The following is a 26,517-nucleotide window of genomic DNA, read 5'->3' as shown; positions in this document are numbered from 1 at the left end:
CTGAGACTCCACCCCATCCAAGCTGAGCACAGAGGCTATTGCAATTTGGCAAGTCTAATCCTATAAGGCTGTCTCCAACACCGAACTTCTCCCAGCATAGACACAGCTGATCCCTACAGCCAACTGGCCTGGAGGTCAATTCCTCCCAGTGATACCAATAACAATCAAGACTTAACTACAACCAGGCTGTACACACAGTCCACAAAGGGGTGCACCAAGAGTATCCACCTCAGGTTAACTGGGGAGGCCGACCCACTGGGCTATATAGGAAACCTCGCACACAAATCTACCCTACCAACTCAGGGAAGCAATGAAAATGCGGCATCAAAGAAACAGATCACAAACGAAAGAAATGGAGGAAAATAAACGACTGGATATAGAATTCAAAACCACAGTTATAAGGCTTTTCAAGAATATCCTAGAAAAGGCGGATAAATATAATGAGACCCTCGAAGATATGAAGAAGGACCAACTAGAAATTAAACATACACTGACTGAAATAAAAAATATTATACAGAGACCCAGAAACAGAATAGAGGAACACAAGAATCAAGTCAAAGAAGTGAAATACAAAGAAGCAAAAAACACTCAACCGAAAAAGCAAAAAGAAAAAAAAAAATCCAAAAAGTTGAAGATAGTGTAAGAAGCCTCTGGGACAACTTCAAGGGTACCAACATCAGAATTATGGGGGTGCCAGAAGAAGAGAGAGAGCAAGATACTGAAAACATATTTGAAGAAATAAAAATGACTGAAAACTTCCCCCACCTGGTCAAAGAAATAGACTTACAAGTCCAGGAAGAGCACAGAACCCCAAACAAAAGGAATCCAAAGAGGACCACAAGGCACATCATAATTAAAATGCCAAGAGCAAAAGACAAAGAGAGAATATTAAAAGCAGCAAGAGAAAAACAGTTAATTACCTACAAGTGAGCACCCATATGATTGTCAGCTGATTTCTCAAGAGAAACTATGCAGGCCAGACGGGAGTGGCAAGAAATTTTCAAAGTGATGAATAGCAAGAACCTATAACCAAGATTACTCTATCCAGCAAAGCTATCATTCAGAATTGAAGGTCAGATAAAGAGCTTCACAGATAAGAAAAAGCTAAAGAAGTTCATCACCACCAAACCAGTATTATATGAAATGCTGAAAGGTATTCTTAAAGAAGAGGAAGAAGAAAAAAGTAAAGATAAAAATTATGAACAACAAATACATACCTATCAACAAGTGAACCTAAAAATCAAGTGAATTAAAAACCTGAGGAACAGAATAATCTGGTGAATATAATAGATTCAGGGGCATAGAAAGGGAGTGGACTGATAATTCTCAAGGGGAAAGGGGTTTGGGGGGGTTCAGGAAGAGAGTGGACAAAAATCATACACCTATGGATGAGGACAGTGTGGGGGAGGTAAGGGCAGAAGGTGGGGTGAGAACCAGGTGGAGGGGAGCTATGGGGGAAAAAAGGAGAAACAATTGTAATAATCTGAATAAAGATTTATTTAAAAAAATAAAATAAATAAAATTTGCAACTTTATACATTTCCTTATTAATTCTCAATTTTTATTCTCAACTAGATTAGTTTGATATAGCATTAATTTTGGTATATTAAATACATTTTAATATGTAGTATCATGGAACATTTCATGTGCTTCTAGATGTTATTTTTAGTTAATATACAAACACAATAAAATTTGTATCATACTGCAATAAACCCTATTAGATGTTATATTTTTTATAATTAAAGAGTATTAATACAGCTATCAAATTTTTAAAAGATTAGCTGATAAATAGTGATTTAAAAATCCATTAAGGAAAACTATTAATGCAGATAGGTATGTAATTAAGGAAGTTCTCAATATTTATTGGTAATCAATAACTCATAAAAATTTTAGTAAAAACAGAAGGACTGGTGAAATGATATATCTAGCTATAAGCATAATGGTTTGATTATGCCAATGTCTTATGTTAAGTAATTTCCCCACTGTGTATCTGGGCATTTGCATTAAAAAAAATATTCAAATGGACAGGTCAGAAAACACAAAAGTGAAGAAAAGGACACGTTCCTACTTGCAATCAGTAATAAAATAAATCCATTTGTTAGAACAATTGAGATGGTTTAGGTCATGAGGAAAACCAAGAAATAAACTAGATAAACTTGAAACTTATCACTTTATATTTCTTTTCACTGAATTTTAAAAGTATATATTTTGGGCTCAACCACTTTCCTGTGTTGAGGTGCCATTTACAAAACATTTTAAGTATAATATTAAGCAATGCTAATGCTAAAGAAATTATCTATCTCAGTAAACAGCACAAAATACTATTGCCTGTGGTATTTTCAGCATCATTTGCTCAATGATGAGCATCGGGATTACATAATATAGAAACCTCAAGATTCATTTTCTTGTGAAATATTGGCCTTATAATTCTTTATGAATCTGAGAATTATTTATCCCATTTTTACTTACCATGAGTTAATATGCATACATATACATGTGTACTATACATTGTGAATCTAGGACATCTAAAAAAATGAATGTCTATGTGTGTGAATTTATAAATGTCATGCAAACATAAGCAAAAATAAAAATGGGACACTGACAACTGGAATTAAAACTACCACTCTATTCTTGTCTTACCCTTAGATATTACACATTATTACAACTGGCAGAAGAATACTACAGACCATTTTTAGAAACAACGAATGCATGTTATAATATATCTACACAAGAGGAGGAATTAAGAAAGTGACCTAATTCCAAACAGTCCTCCTCTCCCAATCCATTATAATCTGTCCTACTCTATCATTTAATAACATTATCAAAGAAAAAAATTTAAACTGTGCTTTATCATTCAAAATTCGTTTGGAGGTTTTAAAAACCAGGGAAAAAATGAAAAAAAAAAATAAGACAATGTCATTTCTAAAACTGAAATGAAAATACATATTGCAAACCTGAAATGAAAATTTACCCTCAGGTTAGTAATTACTATCATGACAGTTTAGTCACTTATCAAAAAAAATATTTATTAAGCAATTTTCATATTCCATGCACTGTTACAGGCACTGAGAATATATCAGTGAAAAAAAAAAAAGATAAAGATACCTGCCCTCACAGAGGTTATATATGATAATATTAACATTCCAAAATATCTTTAATTCAGTGTTAAACCAATATATAACAAAGTCAACTCTGCTAACAGGATATAAACATACATGATTAAATAACCTCAATCTCCATTGTTTGATTCCAAGCCTTGCATTGTCTAGTTGAATATGTATTGTTTTATATACTAAATTATTTACAAAACAAAAATTAAAATGGATTTTCTTTAAAATTTTGAGTTTAATTCTTTGAATAACCAATATAGAAATTTAGCTACTAAATATGACTATAAATAGTCACTGCTTGGTTTTAAAGAAGCAAGATACATTTACATCAGATATTCAGGGAAAATATTCCTACACACGTACCTTTGCTTGGCTCAAATTCCCTTCTTTCATGAATAAATAATAACCTTAAATTTTATTTCAACATTCTTCCATACTCCACTCCTACTATAACTTAAGGTTAGTTTCTAAATTGCTAAGACAAGCACAATGAAATCAGATACAGAGACTTAAATTTTTCTACAGGTATCAGTAGTGCTGTTTAAGTGATGTTTTCATAGGCAATACATAGCAGTTGGGTAGGCAACAATCATAGAGGGACAGAATCATGACAATTAGAGAAAGCAAAAATCGAATCAAAAGAAGCAACTCTGAAATTTTAAGATATGAAAAGCAAAAGTTCAAGTTTATTTTATAGTCTCTGAACAATAATTCTAAAAAAGGTAAGTAAGTAGGGAAACTAAGTCTCTACTATGCAATTATAGAGAGTTTAAACCATAAAAATTATGTTGAAATAGTTGGTCAGAAGAATCCCAAGGTATAATTTCCTTTGCATACTTGCTACATTTTCCTTCATTAAAGAGCTGTGTTTAATTTATTTTACACTTAATTCTATAGGAGTGAATGGCTTACATACTACAATAACAAATTCTTTAAAATAGTACCAATTTAGGTATTACATGAAATATATATATATATATATATATATATATATATATATATATATATATATATATATATGTTGGCTATAATCCTAACTCCACTTGGCTCCAATCATTCTAACTACTTTAATATCTCTTTAAGTAAAAACAACAACAACAAAAAACAAACAAAACAAAACAAAAACCATTGAACAACCTCAATATAGTCACTTCTATGTTATTGTTCTCATGCACTGTCAAAACTTCTTTCACAAGCAGGGGAAATGTTAAGGTGGTTCTTAAGGTTGACAGGAAAAAATCTTAGGACTTTGCAAGAAAAGAAACCATATCTGGAGAAAAACATACTGGAGAAGCTGCTACTCTCAATATTTTCAAAGGGACTGACCATAGTGAAAGTGGGGGAGATGCATCGGTGTCCTGTTTGACATAACTATTTACCATGTATTCTTAAATGTGAATTTTCAAAATTAAATATTTAAGAAGCTACTTTAATTCCATAAAACTGGTGTTTTAAATAATTTTATTTCACAATGGACTCATTGATTCCATTTTATTTTTTATGGATCTAATTTTAATATTTGTGTCTAATCTTCTCTAAGAAGTGGATTCCATCAGTGTTGCTTCCTTTTCTAAATGTTTATATTTTGTTGATGCTTTCAAACCTGCAACCATTTTGGGTACAGGATGATGGTCTAACCCAGTGGTCGGCAAACTCATTAATCAACAGAGCGGAAAACTGTGGCTCATGAGCCGAATGTGGCTCGTGATCCACAGTTTGCCGACCACTGGTCTAACCAACTGAACCCCTTGCCTGGGCTATATTCTATTGATTCATTCTAACACTCCACAACAGTTAGTGCAGAATTCTCTAACAGGGTTTCAAATAAGTTAATAATCAATGTTTAAACAGCACTTAAAAGATACTTTATGGAGGTTGCTCTTTTATACTAATTATTCTGGATTTTATGTATGACTTAGGGAGAATTTGTAATAGGGAATTAAAGATTATTAAAGAAATAATTATATCCCATATAGCAAAATGCTCATCCATCATCATATATTTTTATCAAGTTTGGGTGAATTTAATAATGAATACTTCAGTATCTATGAATTATTTTAATACTAGTAACCCAGCGCACCACGCGAGACCTAGGACCCCAGCCACACCATGCTGAGGGGCTCCCCCGAGTTGCACCACTCTACAAGACCCAGAGTCAAATCCCCGCCCACCCGTGCAAGCCTCGTTGCGCATGCAGCCTCCTGGTGATCGGTCTTTGGTTGTTACAGCATTAGGGCCACTGGGTTTTTATAATATAGATATCTGGTCATTCAGTATCCTATCTAATAAAGAGGAAATATGCTAATTGACCATCACACCCTCACAAAGATGGTGGCGCCCACAGCCAATAAGGAGGGAATGTGCGAATTGACTGCCATGCCCTCGAAGATGGAGGTGCCCACAGCCACAAGATGGTGGTGCCCAGTCCCCACAGCCCTACCAGGGTGGCAGGCCTGCTGCTCGCCTGCCTCCAGAGTACCCCACTCCCCTCAGCCCCCCAGCTGCCCAGAGCCAGCCCAAAGTGCAGGCAAGCCTCGGATGATAGCTGCCCAGCACCTAAGGCCAGCTGGAGGCACAGGCAAGCCTCGGATAGTGGCTGCCCAGGCACCAAGGGCTGGCCCGAGCTGCAGGCAAGCCTCAGATAGTGGCTTCCCAGCCACCTACAACCAGCCCGAGGTGCAGGCAAGCCTCAGATATTGGCTTCCCAGCTGCCTCAGGCTGGCCCTAGGTGCAGGCAAGTCTCGGATGGTGGCTGCCCAGGCACACAGGGACACCCAAGGCTCAGGTAACCACGGCCGACTGAGGCTTGAGCTGCTGGCAGTGGCAGCAGCAGAGGTGTGATGGAGGCATCACATTCCCCTGATCGCCGGGGTGCCTCCCGCCCCTGAGGGCTTCCGGACTGTGAGAGGGGGCAGGCTGGGCTGAGGGACCCCCCCTCCAGTGCATGAATTTTCATGCGCCGGGCCTCTAGTCATATCATAATAAATAAATCTTACATTCACCAAAGGTAAAGGGATAATTTCTATTCTGTGTAGCATTTTAGTTGCTCTAAGTGATTTCAAATCACTTATTTAATTTAATCTTTATAACAACTATATGCTACATATGAATATCTATGGTCAATTATTTATATATTAATTTTTATATCAAAAGACATTAATTTCACATGCTATAAATCCTCTAGATCAGTGATTCTCAACCTTTCTAATGCCGCGACCCTTTAATACAGTTCCTCATGTTGTGGTGACCCCCAACCATAAAATTATTTTCGTTGCTACTTCATAACTGTAATTTTGCTACTGTTAATGAATTATAATGTAAATATCTGTGTTTTCCGATGGTCTTAGGCTCTACAGCAGCGGTTCTCAACTTGTGGGTTGCGACCCACAGGTTGAGAACCACTAGCAGTGTCGCCTAAGACCATCGGAAAACACAGATATATACATTACAATTCATTAACAGTAGCAAAATTACAGTTATGAAGTAGCAACGAAAATAATTTTATGGTTGGGGGTCACCACAACATGAGGAACTGTATTAAAGGGTCAAGGCATTAGAAAGGTTGAGAACCACTGAGCTAGATGAAGGAGTCTTATAGCTTAAATATACATTTTTTGAGACATGAAGGAGTGGATGATGTGCTCCTTGCCTAGAGCCATTCCTGCCTAGGGGTATCAAATCCTCAAACTCCCAAATGTCAGGGCACTCAGTTCTGTCTCAGCTGACTGAGTTGCCTGCTCAGGTCCTATCTGAGTGTATTTCTTTCCTACAAATAAATCCTCATCTGCTTTTGCTGCTATTTGTTGCCACTTGTTTGAATTCATTCCTACAAAGTAAGAACTGGGAGTGCAGAGTACTATCTCTGGCCAAAGTTTATCTTCAGCTAGAGAACCCCTTGACCACCGCTGACACTTTTACAAAGTCCCAAAACTAATGCATACGGAGAAAAAAAGATATTTAGGCATTTCTTTTTCTTAATTTATCTATTGTACTGCTTATGAAAAATATAATTTTAACTTTGCTTATTTATGAAAGTTTGCAAAAAAACAAATATATCTTCTGAAAACTATATTTCAATTTAGTTTTTTAAAAGAGTTTGCCCGGGAAGGAAAATAAAGACATTCATCTTATTAGGAACTGGAGGCTCAAATGATTGTGTTACTTTTCCTCCAAAACTAATCTTTGGATTTTTAGAATTACAACTTACTGTGATGATTTCAACTTGAAATCTAGTGTGAAATAGGTGAAAATTGCCTTTCTCTCATTTTGGATAAGTTATAATTCCTATATAGATGATAACTGTATAATATTGTCCTCAAATTTTCTTATTATTCCAAGAAATATTAGAAACACTCACAGATTATTTTTCCTCACCCAGGCTGGCCAGGCACCCCAGTGGGGACCCCCACCCTGAAGGGGGTGTGGCCAGCCTGCAAACAGCCATCAGCTCCTCACCCAAGCTGGCCAGGCACCCCAGTGGGGACCCCCACCCTGAAGGGGGTGTGGCCAGCCTGAAAACAGCCCTCAGCCCCTCACCCAGGCTGGCCACACCCTCGTGGAGTAAGAGTCCCCACTAGGGGGTGTGGCCAGCCTGCAAACATCCATCAGCCCCTTACCCAGGCTGGCCAGTCACCCCAGTGTGGACCCCCACCTGGAAGGGGCTGTGGCCAGCTTGAAAACAGCCCTCAGCCTCTCACCCAGGCTGGCCAAGCCCCCCCAGTGGGGACCCTCACCCCTTGGGGGCATGGCTGGCCTGAAAACCACCACAGGCCCCTCACCCAGGCTGCCCCACCCCCCAAGGGAACCCCCACCCTGATCCGGAACACCCTTCAGGGCAAACCAGCCAGCCCCCACCCGTGTACCAGGCCTCTATCTATACTAATAAAAGGGTAATATACTAATTAGACTGGGAGACCTTCCAGGAGACCTTCTGGACGTTCTTCTGGACAAAGCCATGGTGGCGGGGCTGAGGTGGTTAGAGGCCAAGAAGGGAGGGCAGTTGTGGGTGATCAGGCCAGGAAGCAACCCAGTTGGGGGCAAGCAGGCCATCAGTGCGGGTCAGTTCGAGGTGATCAGGACAGCGGGGGGAGGTGCAGTTTGGAGTGAGCAGACCAGGAGGGGGGCAGTTGGGGGCAAGCAGGCCAGTGGGAAGAGAAGGTGGGGGTGAGCAGGCCAGCAGGGGGCAGTTGGGGGCGAGCACACTGGCACAGGGCAGTTGGGGATGATCAGGCTGGCGAAAGGGGCATTTGGGAGCAAGTAGGCCAGTGGTGGGGGTCAGTTGGGGGCGAGCAGGCAGGCAGGCAGGTGAGCAGTTAGGAGCCAGCAGTCCCAGATTGCAAGAGGGATGTCTGACTGCCAGTATAGGCCCGATCCCTGTAAACCAGCAGTAGTACATCCTTTGGGGGTTCCAGATTGGAGAGGGTACAGGCTGGGCTGAAGGACATCCCCCCCCTCCATGCACAAATTTCATGCACCGGGCCTCTAGTTTATTATAAAAGCCTATATATGGAGGCAGCCCAAATACTCATCAATACATGGGTAGTTATAAAAGTGCTGGTACATATATACCATGGAATATAACTTGTTCATAAAAAAGAATGAACTCTTACCATTTGCAAAAGCATAAATGGATCAAGAAAGTATTATGCTATGTAAAATAAATCAGTGAGAGAATGACAAATACTGTATGATTTAACTCATATGCAGAATCTAAAGAACAAAATAGGCCCAGATGGCATGGTTCAGTGGTTGAGTTGACCTATGAAACAGGAGGTCACGGATTCAATTCCTGGTCAGGGCACATGACCAGGTTGCAGGTTTGATCTCCAGTGTGGGGTGTGCAGGAGGCAGCCAATCAATGATTCTCTCTCATCAGTGATGTATCTATATCTCTCTCCCTCTCCCTTCCTCTCTGAAATCAATAGTAAACAAAACAAAAACAAAAAATAAAGAACAAAATAAACTAACAAACAAAATAGAAACAGACTTGCAGATACAGAAAACAAGCTGATGGTTGCCAGAGGGGAGAGAGATGGGGAAGGGTGAAAAAATGAAAAAGTAGAAATTTTTAGTTACAAAATAGTTATGGGGATGTAAAATATAGGCTAGTGAAGACAGTCAATAATCCTATATAATAAAGAGGTGATATGCAAATGGACTGTCACACCCTCACAAGATGGATGCCTATGACCAGACCTGCAGGGAGTTAGTGAGGGAGGACCAAACAACTAAATAAGAAGGCTGTGTGGGGCAACCAGACTGGCGGGGGGGGGGGCAGTTGGAGGTGACCAGGCCAGAAGGGGGGGCATTTGGGGGCAACCAGGCTGGTGGGGGGTGACCAGGCCAGCAGGGGAGCAGTTGGGGCAATTAGGCTGGCAGTGGGGGCAGTGAGGGGTGACTAGGCTGGTGGGGGGAGCAGTTGGGGGCGACCAGGCCAGTAGGGGAGGGCAGTAAGGGGTGTCCAGGCCGGTAGGGGGGAAGTTAGGAGCAACCTGGCCGGCAGGGAGGGGGAAGTAAGGGGCGACCTGGCTGGCAGCAGAGGGCAGTTAGGAGCAACCAGACTGGCAGAGGGGTCAGTTAGGGGCGACCAGGCAGGCAGGCATGTGAGCAATTAGGAGCCAGCAGTCCAGGATTGCGAGAGGGATGTCTGACTGCAGGTTTAGACCCAATCCCTGGGATCGGGCCTAAACCTGCAGTCAGACATCCCCTGAGGGGTCCTGGATTGGAGAGGATGCAGGCTGGGCTGAGGGGACCACCCCCCCTTTCACAAATTTCATGCACCAGGTCTCTAGTATTGTAATAACTATGAAAGGTTCCAGGTGGTTACTCGAAATATCAGGGGAACACTTTTTAAAGTACATGATTTTCTAACCACTATGCTATGCACCTAAATCAATAAAAATTATATAGAATGTAAGCTGTAATTGAAATATAAAAATTACATTTAAAATGAATGACAAGGAATGATTTTTAGAATAGGTGTGGACAGGAGAATAAGAAGTATTCATAGAGTATAGGCAGGACAAGAATGGATGAAAACCAATTGGCAGAAATTGGAGTGAAGGAGATATGGAACCTAAGGAGTGGGTAAAGACTTTGAAAAATTATAGAAGCTCAAAAGTATGGTGAGGAATTTGACAAAACAGTAGTAGAACTGGGAATGACTTCAATGAATTAGAGACATGAAAGACAGAAGTACAAGGAAGGTGTGGTGATATTTGATGGATGTGGTGGTCCTGAATACTACTGAGAGTGAATTTGAGTACATGAAGTAAGTGATGGGAAGAGATAGAGAAGCAATGGAGACAATGGAAAGGAATAATGAAAATAATTACCAAAAAAGTACAAGAAGAGATTAAAAGTCTAAAATGATGAAGAAACAAATCCCTTGAGCTCAAGCTGACACTATAGTGGGATGGGAGAGAAAAGTGAAGGGGATAAGAGATACAAACTTCCAGTTATAAAATAAATAAGCCATGTACAACACAGGGAATAAAGTCAGTAATATCATAAATCTTTGCACAGTGATAGATGGTTAATGGACATATCATGGTGATCATATAATGTATATACCAATAAATATCAAGTCACTATTAGTTTTATACCTAAACTAATACAATATTATATGCCAAGTATACTTTAATACATATTTTTTAAAGTAAAAGAAGGTTGTTTAAATCTTTTCTTCCCTAAGGAATGATTAATGTGCCTGAGACCTGTCTGGGTAGCTCAGCTGGTTAGAGCATCATCCTAAAGCGCCAATGTTGGGATTTTGATCTGCTGTCAGGGCACATACAAGAATAAACCAATGAATGCATAAGGAAATGGAACAACAAGTCAATGTTCCTCTCTATCTCGCTCTCTCTTGTTCTCTCTCTGTCTCAAAAATTCAATTTAAAAATATGTGGGGTGTGTGACACATATTTCACTCTTCTGCCACGTGAAGAAAGAAACTGAGAATTAGAATTTGTGGCAAAAAACTTAAAAACTTGTATTTTATTTTAGAGTAACTAATAAAATATACTGTATTAGTATATCACAAATACTGTGAGAAGGCAAAGGGTGCATTGGAGGACATGTTAATCAATAAATTACAAACTTGAATTTTTTTTGAAAAAATAAAATCTCCCATGACATTTTATACAGTACCAGTGGCCCAGTGCATGAAATTTGTACACATTAATAGGGAATTAATTAGAGGAAATATATTAATATTGCTATTTGCCCTTTCTCTACAATAGAAGTGTCCGAGATGAAAGAAAATTAGTAAAATGTATGTGAAAAATCTTCCTCCTGTCAGAGTCTGGGGCATGCCATGGGACCCAGAGTCAAGTCCCTGCCCACCTGCGTGCACCTCGAAATTGCATGAGACCCAGATCCAGCTGGCCCCACCCGCATTGGGCGAGATCCAGACCCAGCCAGCCCCACCCCCGTCAAGCCCCGCCTGGTGGGGGGGCACATCCTCAGGTCCCCCATCAAGCCTCTCTGGGTGGGTGGTGCAGCCTCAGGTCCCCCAGCACACGCCGGGCAGGAGGCACAACCTCAGGTCTCCTGTGCACTCTCAGGTCCCCCAGCCAGGTGCCAGGGTGGGGGGTGCAGCCTCAGGTCCCATGGCCCAGGGCAAAGGGCACAGCCTGAGGTCCCCTGGCCTGGCACCAGGGCAGGCGATGTAGCCTGAGGTCCTCCAGCCTGGGCCATGATGGGGGCACACCTTGAGGTCCCCCATTAAGCCCCACTAGGCAGGGGGCACAGCCTCAGGTCCCTGCTGATCGCTCATTACAGGAACCCTGCCTCCACTGTGGGTGTACCCATCTTGTGTTACAGGAACCCTGCTTCCACTGTGGGTGTAGCCATCTTGTGATGGTGTGAGGGTTAATTTGCATATAACCTCTTTATTATATATTTTACATTTTGTTTAATTAAATAGGATCTAAAACTACATTTATTAATTTAATTTGACATTTATTATTCAATTGAATCATCCTCTTACCATTTCAAGAAATTCCATATATTTATTAATTAGAACAACCTATTTTTTGCTAGTTTGGTATATGTTTGCTGAGTAGTTTCTCTGTACCAGGCATTGGAAATGCAAAAATAAAAAAACTGTCCCTCTATCCAGAATGCTCATAGTCCACAGAAAAGTTATTCATTTTGAAAATTGGCACTTCTGTAATATACTAGTACATGAATAACTAATGGACCTAATGGCATCTCACCATAATCCAAAAGGACCTTAAAGTCTTCACAGGTTTCCTTCAGTAGGGCTTTATGTAGTGTTGTGACCTTCCCATAATTGATTCTTTAGAAATTGGCAATACATTGATGACATATGTGGTCACCCAAGCCAACAGAAATATTTACTGTAATCTGTGGGACTCTTTTTTTGTTTTATATCTCTCCTCACATGATATCAATTAATATATTGAAATATAGCATTCCCTTTCACCTCTTTCATTCTGTAAACATTTTAAGGTTGACACAAATTATCTAAGAAAAGGAAAAGTTCAAACACTAAAAATTATAGTTTAGGTAAAATTTGTACTCCTGCAAAGACCCAGGGAAGTGTGACTTACATGGTATTTAACATATATAAAAATCACCTTGAAATATTTGAATAAAAAAACACTTTCGTACAGTCCTCATAGTGCTCTGCAATCAGCTGTGACATGAAGGATGAAAACAGGGAAGGGAAGAAAAATATCTGTGCATGCAGTACAGCGTAATAAGTTGAAACTTAAGTAAAATACTTGCACTAAATAGAGAGGGCTTCAATAACCCGATGCTACAGGAGGTGAGAGTTGGCACAGCAGGATCTCAAAGGTCCCTTTCTTTAGTTTCAGGGATGCAAGGATTCTATATTACTTAACAGATAAAGTGCTATTAGCAGCAAGTAACTCATGACTCTGAAATGTAGGCACAAAATATTCTAGGAATTCAAGGGGAGCAAAGTCTCTGCTACCCTTATTTGTCTGGTAGGGGAAGGTTAAATAAAAATGTCATATACACTAATTGGGCTTTCTCCCTTGGACTGTTATAACATGTCTATAAAACTAAAATATGGAATATGGAATCTTCAGTAGGTTTATGAAACAGTAGAAAGCATAGATTCAAGGCTCTATATACATGGAGTAGGTGTGAGCCTAGAATCATTACCTAGTAGTAATTATTTTCTGAAGCTGAGGAAAATAATACTGCCTTGATTATTAATCACACATTATGTCACTACAAATTCATAATTACCTAAATATTAATATTAATTTGTATGTCCACTTTGGAGAACTGTCCATTTAGGTCCTTTGCCCATTTCTAATTGGATTCTTTATCTTACTTTTGTTAAGTTGTATGAGTTCCCCATACATTATGGAGCTTAACCTCTTAGATGTATCACTAGCAAATATGTTCTCCCATGGAGTGGGCTCTCATTGTTTTGTCAATGGTTTCTTTTGCTGTGCAGAAGCTTTTTATTTTGATGTAGTCCCATTTGTTTATTTTGTCCTTCATTTCCACTGTCTTAGCAGATGTATCCTAAAACACATTGCTAGAGAGATGTCTGAGATTTTGCTGCCAATGGTTTCTTCTAGGATTTTTATGGTTTCACATCTTACATTTAACTCTTTTATCCATTTTGAGTTTATTTTTGTGTTTGGTGTAAGTTGGTGGTTTAGTTTCCTTTTTTTTTTTTTTTTTTTTGGCATGTGTCTGTCCAATTTTCCCAACATCATTTATTGAAGAGACTGTCTAGACTCCATTGTATGCTCTTGCTTCCTTTGTCAAATATTAATTGAGCAAAAATGGCTTGGGTTGATTTCTGGGTTCTCTGTTTTGTTCCATCGGTCTATATGTCTGTTCTTGTGCCAGTACCAGGCAGTTTTGAGAACAATGGCTTTGTAATATAGCTTGAAATCTGGTATTGTGATCCCTCCAACTGGTTCTTCTTTCTCAGGATTGCTACAGCTGTTCAGGGCCTTTTTTTATTCCATATAAATTTTTGGAATGTTTGTTCTATTTCTGTGAAAATGCTGTTAGTATTTTAATAGGTCTGCATTGAATCTATAGATTGCTTTGGGTAGTATGGCTATTTTAATTATATTGATTCTACCAATCCATGAACACAGTATATTCTTCCACTTGCATAGTTTTTCTTCTCTCTTTTTTTGAACATCCTGTAGTTTTCAGAGTACAAGATTTTACCTCCATGGTTAGGTTTATTCCTATGTATCTTAATTTTTTTGTTGCAATGATAAATGGGATTGTTTGTTTAGTTTCCCTTTCTGAGAGTTCATTATCTATCATAATAAAAGCATAATATGAAAATCAACCGAACTACCAAACAGCAGAATGACCATTGACATGACCTTCCAGATGACCACACTATGACATGCACTGGTGCCAGGCCAGCCAAGGCAGGTGTGATGCCATTGGTCGGGGGTTGGGGGGGGGGCTGCCATCCCCCACAATTGCCCCATAGAGGGATGCCCAGGCCACCCTCTGCCCAGCAATTGATCACAGAGCCCCAACTGGGTGGGCAGGGCCTCCCTCTGTGCTGTGATCAATCTCAGAGCCCAGGCTGGCTGGATGGGCAGGGCATCCCTGTGCACAGGGATTGATAGCCTCAAAGAGGGAAGCCCAGGCTACCCGACCAGGGGTGCTGTAGCAGGTGGGCTGGGCCTCACTTTGCAGGGATATCGATCTGAGGCCTGGCAATAGATCACCCACAGAGAGAGGCCCAGGCCAGCCAAGTGATCTCACCCCATGCCTGTTGCCATACAGGGAGGCGACCAGTGGAGGGGAGGGACAGGCATTGTAGCACAGATGGCAAGCGGTGGAAGCAGCGGGGCGGGGCCAGCTGCCAGCAACCAGGGGAAGGAAAACCCCAATAGGCCAGACCTAGGGACACTACCTGAGGGGTCCCAGATTGCGAGAGGGCGCAGGCGGGCTGAGAGACACCCCCCTCCACCCCCGTGCATGAATTTGTTGCATCGGGCCTCTAGTTGGTATATAAAAATGTCATAGAATTCTGGGTGTCAATTTTATATCCTGCTACGTTGCTGAATTCATTTTATAAATTAGTCGTTTTTTTATGAAGTCTTTAGGGTTTTCTACGTATAATATCATGTCATCTGTGAATAATGAGAGTTTTACTGCCTCCTTTCCAATTTGGATGCCTTTTATTTCTTCTTCTTTCTGATGGTATGGCTAACATGTCTAGTACTATGTCGAGCAGGAGTGTTGAAAGTAGGCACCCCTGTCTTGTTCCTGTACTTAGGGGAAATGGTTTTAGTTTTTGCACATTGAGTATGATGTTGGCTGTGGGTTTGTCATATATTATTATGTTGAGTTCTGATCCCTCTATTCCCACTTTGTTGATTGTTCTTATCAACAAAGGGTGTTGGATTTTGTCGAATGCTTTTTCTGCATCTATTGGTATGATCATGTGGTTTTTATCTTTCAGTTTATTTGATGTATCACATTTATTGATTTACAAATATTGTACCAGCCTTGCATCCCTGGAATAAATCCCACATGGTCATGGTATTGCTGGACCCGATTTGCTAGAATTTAGTTGAGGATTTTGGCATCTATGTTTATCAGGGATATTGGCCTATAATTCTCTTTGTAGTGTCTTTATCTAGTTTTGAGATTAGGGTAATGCTGGCTTCATAGAAAGAGTTTGGAAGTGTTCCTTCTTTTTTAATATTTTTGGACTAGTTTGAGGAGAATAGGTGTTAATTCTTCTTTGAATGTTTGGTAAAACTCCCCCATGAAGCCATCAGGACCATAGCTTTTGTGTGCTGGGAATGTTTTATTACTGCTTCAATGTCATCAGTAGTTATTGGTCTATTCAGGTTTTCTGATTCTTGCTGATTGAGTTTTGGAAGATTGTATTTTCTAGGAATATGTCCACTTGGTCAAGGTTGTCCAGCTTATTGGAATAGAGTTACTGTTCCTAGTAGTTTTTTTTATGATCCTTTGTATCTCTATGGGGTCAGTTGTTATTTCACCTCTTTGATTTCTGATTTTGTTTATTTGGGTCCTCTTTGTTTCTTGGTGAATCTAGCTAGAGATTCATCAATCTTGTTTATCCTTTCAAAGAACCAGCTCTTGATTTTATTGATTTTTTATTGTTTTTTTTTTGTCTCTATGTAATTTATATCCCCTCTGACCTTTATTATTTTCTTCACTTACTATAGGCTTTTCTTATTACTCTCTAATTATTTAAGTTGTAGGTTTAGATAACTTATTATAACCTTTTCTTGGTTTATTCTTTTTAAATTATCAGAGAAATATGAAAAAATGCTGAAAGTCACTAATCATCAGAGAGATGCAAATCAAAGCAATAATTAGGTACCACCTCACACCTGTCAGAATGGCTACCATCAACAAATCAACAAATGACAAGTATTGGCGATGTTGTGGAGAAAAGGGAACCCTTATACACTGCTGTTGGGAATGCAGCCTCTGTGGAAAACAGTTAGGAGTTTCCTTAAAAAATTAAAAATGGAATTCCCATTTGACCCAGTGATCCCATTTCTAGAAATATATCCCAAGAAATCAGAAACACTTATCAGATAGAATATATGCACCCCTATGTTTATAGCAGTGCAATTTACAATAGGTAAGATTTGGAAACAGCCTAAGTGCCCATCAGCAGATGAGTGGATTAAAAGCCTGTGGTACATCTATACAATGGAATACTACACAGCTGTAAAAAATAAGGAACTCTTATCACTTGCAACAGCATGCATGGACCTAGAGAGCATTATGCTAAGCAAAATAAGCTAGTCAGAGAGAGATAAATGTCACCTGATCTCACTCATATGTGGATTCTAATGAACAATATAAACTGAAGAACAAAAATAGACCCAGAGACATAGTAACATCAAACAGACTGTCAAACCTCAGAGGGAAGACAGTAGTGTGGGGGAAGATCAACCTATGAACTCATATGGGTATGTGCATTACCCATAGACACACACTATAGGGTGGTGAAGGCCTGGAGGGGTGGGGTTGGAGAGGTCAATGAGGGAAACAGGGATCATGTGTAATAGCTTCAACAGTAAAGATTAAAAAAAAAAAACTAAAATATATTTAAATATATATGTGTTAATATCAATTTTCTTCAATTATAAAACTGATCTTAATGATAGTGCCTCTGATACTAATGTATACCATCCTAGAGGAAAGTTTCTAATTCTGTAAGGACAGTAAAATGTTGTCTCACCCAAGCTTGTCAACTTCTTCAAAAGTCTATGAAGTTGAGATCATCTGAGGCAAGAGTTCTATGGAATCCTCCTTATTCACAAAAGAGTTTTCCTGTGTTAGGTCAAACACTTTGAGGTGGATTTCAAGAAACCACAAATCTAAATTTAATAAGTAGAGGTCCATCATTACATGCCAGGATCCTCCAGTTTGCTGTAATGGCTACAAATCAAGAAAATATTAATGATCTTTTGCACAATTTTAGATTTTGGAAAAGGGGAAACAAGGCATATGAAGTTTGTTTGCAATATGATTTTATGGATCTCTCTTGGATTAAAAGACAAACTGTCGACATAATTTTGGAGATAAAGTATGTTGGAATGGCATTTCAAGGCATTAGAATAAACAAGTTTTTAAATATTTGGAAAGCCAGCTTACACTTGTTGCATTCTAATTAAGTCAAATCTGCTAAATTATTTAAAACATATTTATGTTAAAATATGACAGCTTACTACCTATTCATATTACATATTGAGGTTTATATTGGTTTTGATAAAAATTATAATTTAAATGCAAATGTGATTAGAATGGTATTGATATAAATGTTCCTCTCTAGGGGATAAAATTTTTTAAGTTGTAAATGGCTGTAACTTACACTTTTTAAAAATTGTATCTTTATTGTTGAAAGTATTACAGATGACTCCTTCCCCGGCCCCTGTTGGCCTATTCTAACCCACACAAGCACCCCACCACAGCCTTTATCACACTATCATCTGTGTCCATAGGTGATTCATATATGCCTATGAGTTCTTAGGTTACTCTTTTCCCACCCACCCAAACCCTACCCCGCCTTCTCTCTGAGATTCATCAGTTTCTTCCATGCTTCTATGTCTCTAGATGTAATTTGTTCATCAGTTTATTTAGTTAATTAGATTTCACATATGAGGGAGATCATGTGATACTTGTCTTTTTCTGACTGCCTTATTTCGCTTAGCATAATACTTTCCAGGTCCCTCCATGCTGTCTCAAAAGATAAGAGATCCTTCTTTTTTATTGCCGCATAGTATTCTATGATATAAATGTACCACAGCTTTTTTATCCACTCATCTACTGATGAGCACTTGGGTTGTTTCCAGATCTTGCCTATTGTAAATAACGCTGCTATGAACATAGGGGTGCATATATTCTTTCTGAATAGTGTTTCTGGATTCTTAGGATATATTACTGGAAGTGGGATCACAGGGTCAAATGGCAGTTCCACATTTAATTTTTTGAGGAAACTATGTATAGTTTTCCATAGTGGCTACATCAGTAGTCAACCCCACTAGCAGTGTACTAGGGTTCCCTTTTTTCCACATTCTTGCCAGCACTTGTCATTTGTTGATTTGTTGATGGTAGCCAGGTGTGAGGTGATACCTCATTGTTGTTTTAATTTGTATCTCTTGGATGATTAGTGTATATTTGGGACATGTTTTCATATGCATTCAGCTACTCTATGTCTTTTTATTAGAGGTTAATGCATTTACATTTAAGTTTATTATTGATAGGTACTTACTTATTGCCATTTTAATTCTTTATGCCTATGTTTCTCTCTATATCCATTTCTTCTCATTACAGCAGTCCCTTTAACATTTCTTGCAATGCTGGCTTGGTGGTGATAAAATATTTTACCCTCTCCTTTTTGTCTGAGAAGCTCTTTATTTCACTGTCTATTTTGAATGATAGCTTTGCTGATATAGTAGTTTTATTTTGAGATCCTTGTTTTACATTACCACAAGTACTTCATGCCATTCCCTTCTGGCCTGTAGAGTTTCTGATGAAAAATCAGCTGACGGCTTATGGGAGTTACTTTGTAGGTAACAAATTGATTTTGTTTTGCTGCCTTAAGATTATCTCTTTGTCTTTAATTTTTGTCATTTTAATTATGATATATCTGAGTGTGGGCCTCTTTGGGTTCTTCTTGCTTGGGACTCTCTGTGCCTCCTGAACTTGTGTGACTTTTTACTTCCCCAGGTTAGGGAATTTTTCTGCCATTATTTCTTCACACAGTTTCTCTATCACTTGCTCACTGTCTTCACCATCTGTTACTCCTTTAATGTGAATATTATTTTGTTTCATGTTGTCCCCAGCTCCCTTAAGCTGTCCTTCTGTTTTTTAATTGTTTTTTCTCTTTGGTTGTCTGATTGAGTGATTTTTGTCCTACCCTGTCTTCTAATTCACTGATCCAATCATGAGCTTCCTGTAATCTGCTGTTTATTCCTTCCAATGTGTTCTTTATTTTTGCTTTGTCATTCTTTATTTCCAACTGGTCATTTTTCATAGTTTCTATATATTTCCTCATGCTGCTGAACATCCTTTTAATCATTATTCTGAAATATATATGATAAATTACTTATCTCCATTTAATTCAGCTCTTCTTTTAGAGAATTCTCTTGTTCTTTCATTTAGGGATTGATTTTTGTTTGCTTTTTGTTTGTTTGTTTCCCCATTTTGGCTGCCTGTTTGGGTTTGTTTCCATGTATAAGATAGATCTATGACTCACTTTTATTGGAGGGTCTCTGTTGCAGGACAATATACCAGAGGCTGTTTGTGACTGGCCCTGAGTGCAGGTTTGCAGCTCTCAGCAATCTTTGTGTCTCTCTCTGCTGGGGTTGGGTACTTTTGGAAAGGACCAAGATGTGCACCAAGGTCTACTCTTCCTAACCCCTGGTGCAGAAGCAGATCAGGCAAAACCAGAAAGCAACCTGATATCTGCCTCTGCCTGCAGGCTGATTGTTATTCTCCGTCTCTTAATGAGCCTCAGGGTATATACACAGCAAGATGTAAACTCCACATGGTAGGGCAAGAGGTTTTCCAACATGGTAGGGCAATTGCTTCCCCCACAACAGCAAAGGCTACTTGGATGATAAAGGTATGCCTGAGAAAAATATCCTCTGCATTATGGGGGAATGACTCAGCATAGTAAACTGGGGTGTCTGCCTTCCAAGCTCTAACTCCAGAGCCCCAACACTGTACTATCTTCACACAGCTCTAGTCCACTCTTCCCTCCCTCTGCAGGTGCTCAGTGTGAGTGGCTGCACAGAAAATTTTGCATGTTGGTCCTTTAAGAGAGTGCCTGCATTTCCAGCTGTCTCTCCCTGCCAGACACCAACCCTGTTGCTTTTCACAACCAGATTTTATGTGGGCACCTTTCTCAGTTCTGGTGCTTTGGCCTGGGGAGCCCAAATTGGGGTTTAGACCCCAGAGTTCTCAGTGGGAATCCCCCACAGCTGATATATTCATCTTAACTTCATCTACTGCCTGTGGGCACCCAGCCAGCCCTCTCACACCTCAGAACTTCCTACCAATATCTATGCAGTCTCCACTTTCCATCCTTGGTTATAAGGGTTCTCTCCAGCTAGTCTTGTTGATTATTCAGGATGGTTTTTCTATATTTTAGTTGTAATTCCAGTTTCGTTCTGGGAGAGTGTCAGTATAGCTTCCACTTAATCTTCCACCATTTTTGGGCCTCTGTAAGTTACAGCTTTTAATATGGGAAATTACTTTATGATCCTGACCTTCCTAGAATTCCAGAGACTTGTATTTTCACATCCATTTATTTCTAGAGCAACACTCTCCAATAGAATTTTCTGTGATGATGGAAATATGCTATGTCTGCATGGCCTTATATGGTGGACAATGTGCCTATTAACCAGTTAAAATGTGGCTGGTTGAAATGGGAAAAGAAATTATTAATTTTATTTAATTTTAACTTTAATAGCCATATGTAGCTAATAGCTACCATTTTGGACAGCACAGTTCAAAGGCACTTCATATTCCTATTTAATTAAAGTTATGTGTGACTTAAGGGAAATGTGCTTTATCAGGATACTCCATCTCCTTTCATTCATCCATCCATCGAGTTGGTTAATTTTTAAGCACCTGTACTGTGTAAATCACTATGTTAAGTTTATATAATAAAGTAGCTTTACACTATGTTAAGTGTATATACTGGGGGAGGTAAGACAAGATTTGTACAAGATAAATGATACGTTGAATAGGCTAACTGACAAAAATAAAAAGAGCAAAATGCTATGGGAATATCAAAGAATGAAATTTTGGATAATGGTATTAGGAAGGGCATCAGGAGGAAGCATTCTTTCAATGATTTTGTTAAGTGGTACAAGATATAGGAAGAAAGATTGTAACGTAAAGATATTGCAAGATAGAAAACTCTGAACTTCAGTTTGGAAAGTGGGACTAAAGAAGAAGGAATACTCCTTGCCAAAACCGGTTTGGCTCAGTGGATAGAGCGTCGGCCTGTGGACTGAAGGGTCCTAGGTTCGATTCCGATCAAGGGCAGGTAACTTGGTTGTGGGCACATCCCCAGTAGGGGGTGTGCAAGAGGCAGCTGATCGATGTTTCTCTCTCATCGATGTTTCTAACTCTCTATCCCTCTTCCTTCCTCTCTGTAAAAAATCAATAAAATATATTTAAAAAAAAAAAAGAAGAAGGAATACTCCAAAGCTTTTTAAGTCTAAGTGATTGAAAAGGTTAGTGTTAACAACAGATAAGGTAAAATCAGGAAATGATCTGGTTTGCAAGAAAATGTTGAGGAAAAATAAGAGAATATATACTAGTATTTTTATTGTTGACACTATTACAGATGTCCCTCATGTTCTCCTGGTTTATTCACCTTCACCCAGATCCTACCCCCCTCCCTCTGGCCATCACCACACTGTTGCCTGTGAGAATATATTTTAATTTAATATCTTTATAAAAGTTATTTTATTATAAAAAGTTAATTATTAGCTAATAGTTAAAATGCTAGTCATCAAACTAACTTTATATCTTAATTGTAATTGTATTAATGGTAAATAAGACCAATGTGGAGGTCATATCTGCTTAAAGAGATCTCTAGTAAAGTGTGATCATCAATCATCTATGTGAATATCTATCTTGGCCTCTATATTTAAAAGCATAGCTAAATGCAAGCATATGTGAATTTTCTCTTAACCTCTGTATAGAATTCTTATTGGGCAATGACATATAACTTAAGATAAATAAATAAAAAATTCACGCCCTAAACCAGTGCCTTAAGTTCCTCAACTAGTATTGCATTCTGTATTAATCTGAAAACAAAGATCAGCCCTGGCTGATTTGGCTCAGTGATTAGAGCGTCAGCCCTCAGACTGAAGGGTTGCAGGTTCAATTACCTGATCAAGGGTATGTATCTCAGTTGCAAATTCCCCAAGCCAGGTAGGGGTAAGAAAGTTATTCTAATAGTTTTAAGATTAAGTCAAGCAAACAACCACATAGCTAAAACAGTTTGAAAGTTCTGACTTAAGATTTTTTAATATAGAAAGCAGAAAAACAGAGAAAAATGTCTGAGGAGAGAGGAAACTAACATATCAGCTAAAGGAAACATACATACTCTGCTATCTTCTACAACAGTCTCCAGTAGAAAACCATCTTCATTGGTTGATTCAAGTTTATGAATTAATTTATCAAGTGCAATTGCTGTCTGCCTTAGGTATTGATTATCCATGTTCACCTTTATATCAATAAGGGTTACAGAGAAGTTTCTGTTAAATGTTAAACTCTTTGAACTGTGTTGAATAGGAGTATGTATCTCATTGCCTCTCCCTTATCCTTAGATGCATAGATCTATAAGACCACATCCTTGGTGTTTGTGATAGTAGAAAAATTTCATCTCTATTTAAATTTCACAGAAGCTATGAGTAAAATGTTTACTCTCTGCTCTTTCTGTACGTGTTCTGATGTGATTGCATGGGTACAGTTGGTAAGAGAAAACAACAAGGAATGTAAACACTAGCCCCTGTCAACATCAGGGAAGTTTCTGAATTGTCTGTTGTATTTTCCTTGCACTCAGTAAGTGTGGTTAAGTACCAAATTCCACATTGCCTATTATCCTTCCACCAGTTTAAGCCTAAGCTTAAACTCAAAGCTTAACTTGCTTATGCAAATGATTTGCATAGAGAAATTTGGTTCTTCAGTGAGATTAAAATTCCCATCACCTGGGTGCCTTATTAGATGAACAGTAATAAGAAAGGGAGTTCCCACAGATGCGATAACTGAAATTTACACTCCCTGTGATTTATCTTGAGAAAAGTTTCTTTTGTAGTTTCAGATTTCTGTGAGCTACATTTTTTTAAAAAGGTGTGCTGTAGGGTTTACAACAAATCTCCACTTAAAGAATTTAAGTCATCTAAAAGAATTTTCACAACCATGAAAGGTGAGAAACATCAAATGCCCATTTTCTTCTTTTAAAACAAAACAACTTTTTCTAGTGGAAATCAAGCCTTTTAAGTGGTTGTGCTTTTGCAAACTCAAGACATTCCTTCACTTTCATTCTCATTCTTCTAGCAAGTTTTATTTTGGGGCTCCCTCAAGACAAGGGGAAAAACATTCAAATTTCTTCTTCACAATATTAAAAAAAACTAGTAAATCCTTAGAATAGTCATTATAAGTAGATCAAAACATTCAACCACGTATCATCACAAAGGCAACCCAATTTGAATCAAGTTTGATTAGCAACCATTCTTCTCCCTCACTTGTATAGTTGTGCCGATCTCCCCACTTTATAGTCCCTTAAATTATTCACATAAAATGTACTGAATTATTCAAAAAAAAAGTCCTAGATACTTCACTAATCCAATGTTATTTTCTTATTACCAAACTCTGTTTTCCTTTTATTTTTTGGGGGGTAAGCATTCTGTTTATTTTGCCCTATATCTATTAATCATAATCACTTATTTTAGTGTGAAACTTCTCTAACCATAGTACCTATAACCAATTAACATTATTGTGAATATAATGTTTTTATCTTAATTTTAGAGCCTTATATTGTTTGAAAGTTCTTTTGAAGATAAGTTACTACAAATGCTGAATTAAAAAGTACACACTTACTTATAACATATAAATATATGTATATATATATACACATATATACACATTGTATATGATAGATCCTCCCTTCCCCCAACTGGTGGGTGGAGTAACGGTAAACATGACATAACCTGCAGCCTGGAAATACCTGAGTGCCTAACTATGTACCTTATATGGACCATATATTTAGCTACCAATTAGCGTGTGCCGAGTACCCTAAGCACCCGTTCTTTCCTCATTCCTCCCCTCAAAAGGAGTGCTCACCTCTGCCAGGGCTGCTGCTCTCCCCTTGTGAGACAGCCCAGCAGGTCTTTCTCCTAATAAAGCCTGTAATACCTGGTTTTTGACTCCCTACTGATATTTCATTCTGGTGCCGAAACCCAGGAGGGGCACATGGGCATTTCAGGGAAGCAGTGGACAGCAGAAGCTCGACCCGGAATAACTTCCTGATTTTGCTAAGTGGTGCGGTCCTGGGTTGATTGGCCTGTCTCAGTCCGCTCTCGAACCCTGCTGAACCAAGACCCGTGGGAATCTCTTCACCTCCCACCTCCAGTAGGCCTTCGAACCCAACTTACCGCCCCTTTTTTTCTTGCTCCCTGTGACCTGGAGGGGCATTAGGGCCTCAGAATTTCCCATCTACACGACCACTCGTACTGCAAAAGCCCAGGCGCCTACTCTTCTACTCCACGGGAAAAGTGTCTCGGGGTGACGATCTCGGAACCTTTTCTCAGCTCTCTCTCTCTACAGGTTGGCTGAGGGAACAGGAGGAAGCTCCTTGTTCCTTCCCCAACCTACAATAGCCCTTCCAGTCATGGGGACCTCTCAATCCAAACCCCCTGGAAACACACCCTTAGGGTGTCTCCTTGCCAATCTCTCAACCCTTGGTCTTTCTGGCTACATCGAACCAAAGAAGCTCATTTTTGTTTTTCTGTAACACTGCCTGGTCACAATATAAACTTGATAATGGCTCTCAGTGGCCCGAGAATGGCACTTTTGATTTCAATATCCTTCAAGACCTAGATAATTACTGCCACCGGATAGGGAAGGCCTCAGAGATCCCTTATGTACAGGCTTTCTTTTTCCTCCGCTCACACCCCTCACGTTACTCCTCATGTTCCACCCATCAGATCCTCCTCGCAAAGTCCCCTTCGCCCCCTCAGACCAGTCCTCAGCCCCTTTCTCTGTCTTCTGACACTTTGAACCCAGCCGATCATTCCTCTCCACCTCTCCCACCAACCTCCACCCCTTATACATCTTCTCCCTCACCTGCAGTAGATTCCCAAAACCCAGACCCTCCTAACCAGCAGTCACCTTCTCCCCAGTCCCTGAGAGCCCAAATCCTGAGAACGTGAGCTCCAAAACAGTCTTTCACATCTAAAGCTCATTCTCAGGCCACCCAAAGACTGCCTTCCTCAATAGTGTCTTCTATTCCTGCGTCCATTCTACCCCTGAGGGAGGCAGCAGGAACTGAGGGCATAGTCTGAGTCCACGTCCCATTCTCTATGTCTAGCCTCACACAGATTGAGAGGCATCTCAGGTTTTTTTCCACTGACCCGACCACCTTTACTAAGGAGCTTGACTTAGTCCAATGTCCTGACTTGGCATGACATCTATGTCCCCCTGTCCTTCTCTATAGAAATGTAGATCCCACTTTCCCAGAGGGAGCCCTTCTTCTAAATACCCATTTTATATCCCAATGAGCCCCCGACATATGCTACAAACTTCAAAAAATAGATACAGGTCCACAAACCCCTCAAAAAGACTTCGTTAACCTGACCTTTAAAGTCTTTAATAATAGAGAAGAAGAAACCCAAATCCAAAAACAAAGGCGAGATCAGGCCAAGGCTGAGGCCCAGTAGGAGGCCTTCCAGCTCCTAGCCACCACTCTCATTAACCCCAAACGAAGTGCCGGTCCGCCAACTGCAGGTAAGTCAGGAGCTAAGCCTCCTCCGGGCATATGCTTCAAATGCAGCAAGGAAAGACACTGAGCCAAGTCCTGCTCAAACTCGAGACTCCTGCCTGGGCCCTGCCCAAGGTGCGGAAGGGAAGGCCACTGGAAATCAGACTGTAGTCTGGCCCTCCGGTTCAGGCCTCAGCCAGTCCAGCATGGCCACCCTCTGGCCCTGGTTTGGAGCTCCCAGACCTCCTGGGACTGGCCACCCAAGAAGCTGCCCAGGCCCTGACAGGGCCCCACAGCTTTACATCACCAGGAAAGAGCCTCAGGTAACGACTGTGGTGGCAGGTAAGCTGATCTCCTTTTAATTGACACTAGGGCCACTTTATTCTGCCCTCTCCGAATTCGCTGGGACCCTTGTCCA

General features: G+C 39.7%; 1 protein-coding gene across 1 annotated transcript in view; it reads right to left on the bottom strand.

Moving 5' to 3' along the window:
• The window catches only part of PCDH11X (protocadherin 11 X-linked), a 1,111,291-nt gene that overhangs the window by 1,047,671 nt on the left and 37,103 nt on the right, over window positions 1-26,517 (bottom strand). The gene's annotated exons all lie outside the window — the stretch shown is intronic.

The sequence above is a fragment of the Plecotus auritus genome, assembly GCF_963455305.1.
Source record: "Plecotus auritus genome assembly, chromosome: X".
NCBI lineage: Eukaryota > Metazoa > Chordata > Mammalia > Chiroptera > Vespertilionidae > Plecotus > Plecotus auritus.
Note: the sequence above shows the minus strand (reverse complement) of the source record. Positions and strands in the feature narration are given on the sequence as shown.